The 6,918-nt window shown below is 42.6% G+C and overlaps 1 non-coding gene across 1 annotated transcript; it reads left to right on the top strand.

Moving 5' to 3' along the window:
• The first annotated feature begins 256 nt into the window (after window positions 1–256).
• Window positions 257–394, top strand: LOC119925016. Its single transcript, XR_005449688.1, has one exon. It is a non-coding gene; the product is annotated as a small nucleolar RNA SNORA7 (small nucleolar RNA).
• The last annotated feature ends 6,524 nt before the right edge of the window (window positions 395–6,918 follow it).

The following is a 6,918-nucleotide window of genomic DNA, read 5'->3' on the forward strand; positions in this document are numbered from 1 at the left end:
ACATCACTAACAGAGAGAGTGTGTGGTGGGTAGAGGAGTGAGAGGAGAGAAAAGAGAGAGAGTGTGTGTCCACAAGATGCAGAAGAATAAATAAAATATTGGGTAGAGGTGAAATAGGAAGAAATCATTAACCCATATAAACCAGTGAACTGATCATCAAGGTGGAGCTAATAATGGAGCAAATAGTTAAGGTACAAATAGGCTATTAGCATAAAATCATTGACAGAGTCATTTAGGGCTCAGCCCAGGCCTCTGTCCCTTCTCAGGATCACACCTGGAGAGTTTTCAGTACTCTACCAGTCTCAGCTATGGGAGGGAGAGTCAAGCAGAGGCCTGTCTATTCCATTCCTAGCTTGGGCAATGGCTAGTCAGTGGAAGGCAATCTGCTACAAGTCAAAACTAACCCGTGCTGGGCAGCAGTGAAATGGGAGAAAGTCAGGAGTGGAGACTCGAGTTTACTGCACGGAAGGCAGCAATGGTAAAACACTACCATATTTTTACCCAGAAAACTCTCTGGTTACAGTACCGGAAAAATTGCAGATGTAGAGCGGGGTGTTCTAGGAGAGATGTGTCACTATGGGTCAGAAACGACTTGACGGCATAAGACAAGACAATACCAGACCTCTGTCTCCATAGGGGTTCATTCATTCATTCAATCATATTTATTGAACACTTACTGTATGCAGAGCACTTTACTAAGCACTTGGAAAGTACAATTCGACAACAGAGACAACCCCTACCCAACAACGGGCTCACAGTCTAGAAGGGATAGACAGACAACAAAGCAAAATGAGTAGACAGGCATCAATACCATCAAGATAGATAAATAGAATTATCTATTAATAAAATCAATAGAGTATGTATTTATTACTCTTGATTTTATCAATGATGTATATATATATATAATATATATCTACAAATATACACAAGTGCTGATGGTGGGGAGTGAGTAGGGCAGAGGGAGGGAGTAGGGGCAATGGGGAGGGGAAGAGGAGCAGAGGAAAAGGGGGGGCTCAATCTGGGAAGGCCTCCTGGGGGAGGTGAGCTCTCCACTTACTATGTTGCCAACATACCTGGAGGAAGCAGTTAATGGTTGTTCTGAATATCCATCGCCATGGTTAAGGATGGAAACAACGTTCCTTAATGGATAAAACACAGGCCTGGGAGTCAGAGGGACCTGCGTTCTAATTTGTGCTCTACCACTTGTCTGCTGTGTGACCTTGGGCAAGCCACACAACTTCTCTGTGCCTCAGTTACATAATCTGTAAAATGGGGATTAAGACTGTGAGCCCCATGAAGGACAGGACTATGTCCAATCTGATTAGCTTGTATCTACCCCTGTACAGTGACTGGCACATTCATTCACTCAATCGTATTTATTGAGCGCTTACTGTGTGCAGAGCACTGGACTAAGCGCTTGGGAAGTACAAGTTGGCAACATATAGACACGGTCCCTACCAAACAGCGGGCTCACAGTCTAGAAGGTAGTAAGCGCTTAACAAATACCAAAAAAAAAAATACCATCTAACATCCCTAATCTTTCCTTTTATATCCCCATCTTTCACTCTGAGGCTTTTATGTTTGAATCTACCCGCACCTGTTTTGGAACCTGCTGATTTTTTTTGTCTGCACAATGTCCATATGCTTAACAGCTGTACATACACTTCATATTTTGAAACTAACACATTGAAGCTCTCACCTTTACGATTCCCTCTCCTGCTGATGGTTTGCAATGTAGTGAATGGCAAGTCTATGTTTGTCCAATCCACCCTCTTTAGAATTTTGCAAACTTCAAACATGTATTCTATCAGCCCGTTTTTTTCCTAATTGCCTCTATCCTTCCTAATAACCTCTATTTATATAGACATTAATTAGCACTTATTAAAAGTGGGTAGTGCACTCCATAGACACTTGTGAACATACAATAGAAGTAAACGATGTGGTTCTGGCCCACAAAGAGCTTGGAGTCTAATGTATTCATGAGCAAACTTGATTTATTCAATGTTATTTGGGTATTTCTGTTCTTGCACATAAAAAACTCAAATGTTAGACTATTTATGGAACACATAATCAGACACACACATTCAGTCATATTTATTGAGCACTTACTGTGTTCAGAGCACTGTATTAAGTGCTTGGGAAGTACAAGTTGGCAACATATAGAGACAGTCCCTACCCAACAGTGGGTTCACAGTCTAGAAGACACACATATACACATACACATAGATCCATAAAACAATTGCTCAATTTCCCTAAATTCTGTATGAGTCTGTCAGCTCCTTTTGGGCAGGGAATGTGTTTGCCAACCTTGTTGTATTGTACTCTCCCAAATGCTTATTACTGTGCTCTGCATATAGTAAGCACTCAGTAAATACCATTGATGTTGATTATAAGAATGAATCCTCAGTAAAACCCATTGCTTCCACCCAGGAAGTATACAGACTGGAAACTGTCTTCACAGATCCAAGGAGTCCTATCTTCCCAAAGGTCAGGTGGCCATTCATCCTTATTGAGCACTGAACTCCTTCCCCTATGTTCTTTTTCAATTTCCAGTGATAGTATTGTGAGGATGTAGACAGCTTTTGCAGGCTGGGGTGTTGGGAGGCTTTAGGCAGGAAGTGGCATTTATGAGTGGAAATCCATTATTACCCTTCAGCCTCTTCATCTTAGTCATCCTTTTCCCACCAATGTCAATCAGCCAATCAATCTCATTTATTGAGCACTTACTACGTGCAGAGCACTATACTAAGCACTTAGGAGAGTATGAAACAACAATATAATAGGCATATTCCCTGCCCACAATGAGCTTACAGGCTACAGTGGAGACAGACATTAATATAAATAAATGAATAATCATTCAGTGATATTTACCAAGTACTTCCGGTGTGCAGAGCACTTTACTAAGCCCTTGGAAGAGTACAAAAGAGTTCATGGACATGATCCCTCCCCTCAGGGAGCTTACAGTCTAGTGGGTCATTCAGACAAGGAAATAAATATAGATGGGGAGAGCAATAGAGTATTCATTCATTCAATCGTATTTATTGAGCCCTTACTGTGTGCACGGCATTGTACTAAGCGCTTGGAAAGTATAAAATGATGTGGGGGTGGGGGGAACTACCAGTGATCAGTCAATAGACTTGAGTCTTGAAATTCATTCATCATTCAATTGTATGAATTGAACGCTTGGGAGGGTGCAATGCAACAATAAACAGACACATTCCCTGCACACAACAAGAATGAGCTGAAGCATGATGAATGACTAGAACAGTTAATTTAGTTCACAAGTGTAATGGGACAAATAGGTTGTGGGGAAGAGAGGTTAATCAGAGAAGGCTTCCTGGAGGAGATATGATTTCATATGCACTTCGAACATGGGGTAAGCAGTGGTTTGCCGGATGTGAAGGGGAAATAAGGCTTGAAGTAAGGCATGTGTGAGAGGTTTATGGCATTAGAGCTAGAAGGAGGTATACCATGAGTTGGTTGGCTTGACAGAAGTGAAGCATGCCAGCTGGGATATAGTGGGATGGTGAGTGACTACCTAGGAAGGAGAGCTAATTGAAGATCTTAATGCCAGTGACCAGGACTTTCTTTTGGATGCAGAGATCATTGATTGATTGAATGGACTGGAGGTTTTTGAGAAGTGAAGAGTATCAAAATGAACAGTATTGGCAAAATTCCTATGATATGCCAAGCACTAGTCTGTGCTTCTGCTGTGAGCAGAGCGTTTAATTGGGCAGCTAGTTTTGGGTAGGGTGGCTACTGACAGCCTTCTTACTGTGGGCACTTCACTAGGCTCTGTTCTGGGACTTCCACTCTTCATGCCCCATATTTCTCCCTCTTAGGGCTCTCATCCACTCACATGGCTCCAACTGCAATTTCTATGCAGATGTCTTCCCCATCTATCTCTCTAGCCCTTCCCCCTCATTTGACCTTCAATCCCATACCTCCTCTTACCTTCAGGACATCTCCATTTGGATGATGTGCTGACCCTTCAAACTCAACGTAATAATAGTAGTAATAATAATAATAATGATGATAATAACAACTGTGGTATTTGTTAAATGCTTACTATGTGCCGGCATTGTACAAAGCACTGGGGTAGATACAAGATATTCACGTTGGACGCAGTCCCTGTCCCACATAGAGCTCACAGTCTTAGTTCCCATTTTGCAGTTGAGGAAACAGGCACAGAGAAGTTCAGCAGCTTGCCCATGTCTAAAACAGAACTTCATATCTCAGGGTCACACCTGGGGAGTTTCCAGTACTGTACCAGTCTTGACTATGGGAGGGAGAGTCAGTCAGAGGCATATCCATTCCACTCCTAGCTTAGGCAGTGGCTAGTGAGTGGAAGGTAATCTGTTGGAGGTCAAAACTCACCTGTGCTGGGCAGCAGTGGCATGGGATAGAGTCGAGAGTGGAGACTCAGGTTTACCACGCAGAAGGAGACAGTGGTAAATTGCTTCTGTATTTTTACCAAGAAAACTCTATGGATCCACTACCAGAACGATTGCAGATGGAGGTGGGGCTTTCTGGGGGAGATATGTCCATGGCATCGCTGTGGGTCAGGCACAATTTGACAGCCTAAGACAACAACAACAACAAAGCAGACTACTCATCTCTCTTCTTAAACCTCCCAACTTTCCCATCTCATTCAATAACACCATCATTCTCTCATGTTCCTCTCCACTCCTTACTGTTGTCCAACTCTCACATTTGATCTACTGCTTTATCCTGCCATTTTTTCCTATAGAACACTTATCAGGTGCTCCTCTTCCTCTCCCCGTACAAGCTCTGGTTGTATTGCTGCTAGACTATTGTATTGCTGGTCTCCCCAACAATACCAGATATAAATGTTCTAGTCCCAGTTCTGCCACTGGCCAAATTAGTGTTCTAATCCCAGTTCTGCCATCTGTAAAATAGGGAGAAGATATTCTGTGGGCCAAGTGTAGGTCAGGTAATGTGTCTGGCCTGATAATCTTATATCTATGCCCTAGAGTTTAGCATACTTAGCAACTAGTAAATTATTAACACTTATCTTCTCCGACTTTGATATGTGCTCCCCATAGTAAACACTCAATAAATCTCACTGATAGATAGATAGGGAATGCAGCTTCATTAACTCAATATGATAGTGTAAGACAGACTAATTAATGTTATTTCAAGTAGAGGATCACATCACTCAATCAATCAATGACATTTACTGAGCGCTTCCTATGAGCAGAGCAATCAATCAATCAATCGTATTTATTGAGCGCTTACTATGTGCAGAGCACTGTACTAAGCGCTTGGGAAGTACAAATTGGCATCACATAGAGACAGTCCCTACCCAACAGTGGGCTCACAGTCTAAAAGGGGGAGACAGAGAACAGAACCAAACATACCAACAAAATAAAATAAGTAGGATAGAAATGTACAAGTAAAATAAATAAATAAATAAATAAATAGAGTAAAATATGTACAACCATATATACATATATACAGGTGCTGTGGGGAAGGGAAGGAGGTAAGACGGGGGGATGGAGAGGGGGACGAGGGGGAGAGGAAAGAAGGGGCTCAGTCTGGGAAGGCCTCCAGAGCACTGTAGTAAGCACTTGGGAGAGTACTGTATAACAGAATTACCAGAGCAAGTTCCCTGCCCATAAGGAGCTTATCCTTGCCTGATCTCAAATTCTTGCAGTTTCTCTGGGTGACTTATTTCAAATATTTTCGATTTCTCTGGATAACATTTCATGTTTCATATATTCTTGTACAATAAATCATTGACTTTATATAGCACTTTCATGTTTCCCAGTTGGAAATGCAGCAAGGCTCAGTGGAAAGAGCCCGGGCTTTGGAGTCAGAGGTCATGGGTTCAAATCCCGGCTCCGCTGTCAGCTCTGTGACTTTGGGCAAGTCATTTAACTTCTCTGTGCCTCAGTTACCTCATCTGTAAAATGGGGATTAAAACTGTGAGCCCCCCATGTGACAGCCTGATCACCTTGTAACCTTCCCAGAGCTTAGAACAGTGCTTGGCACATGGTAAGCGCTTAACAAATACCATCATTATTATTATTATTCTCAATCCACTGTCAGATTTTTCTTTTGATATCATTCCTCTGAATCAGAGGGAGACAAGGATCAATCTCCCCATTTTCTTTTGGGGGAATAGCAGGCCAGAGAATTTAATCATTGGCTTTAGGTAATGCAGGAGGCCAGAGGCAGTGCTGTCTCTAACCCCATTTCTCAATTCCCAGAACAAGATAATAATAATAATGATAATAATAATAATAATAATGGTATTTGTTAAGTGCTTACTATGTGCAAAGCACTGCTCTAAGTGCTGGGGAGATACAAGGTGATCAGGTTGTCCCATCAAGATCGAGCAGCATCTTGGCTGAAGCACGGGGAGTAAAAGTCACCGAACCTGATTAACCCCCTGTTACCTTTCAAGTCTGATTTAGGATGTAACTTTACAGGAAGCTGGTGTTCATTTTCCTAATCCAGTGCTCTTTGTAGGTGAGAGGCCTGGAGAAGCAGTGTGGCCTAATGGAAAATGAACAGGCCTGGGTTCTAATCTCATCTCTTCCACTTGTCTGCTGTGTGACCCTGGACAAGTCACTTAACTTCATTGTGCCTTTGTTTCCTCACCTGTAAAATGGGGTTAGATACCTGCTTTCTGATGGCGGTGGTTGTTCCGGATGGCCACCAAGTCGCCAGGCGACTAAAGAATTAGTCAGACAGCATGTGACTGCCTAAAGTTTTAATAAAGTTTTATTGGTAGGGCCGAAGACCGAATAGGGGGTAACGCACCCGGTGGGCTCATTTCCTTAAGGGAAAAGGCCCCAAAGACCGAATAGGGGGTAATGCACTCGGCGGGTTCATTTCCTTAAGGGAAAAGGTCCCAAAAACCGAATAGAGGGTAACACACCCGGCGGGCTC

Source organism: Tachyglossus aculeatus, chromosome 2 (assembly GCF_015852505.1).
Source record: "Tachyglossus aculeatus isolate mTacAcu1 chromosome 2, mTacAcu1.pri, whole genome shotgun sequence".
In the NCBI taxonomy this organism is placed as follows: domain Eukaryota; kingdom Metazoa; phylum Chordata; class Mammalia; order Monotremata; family Tachyglossidae; genus Tachyglossus; species Tachyglossus aculeatus.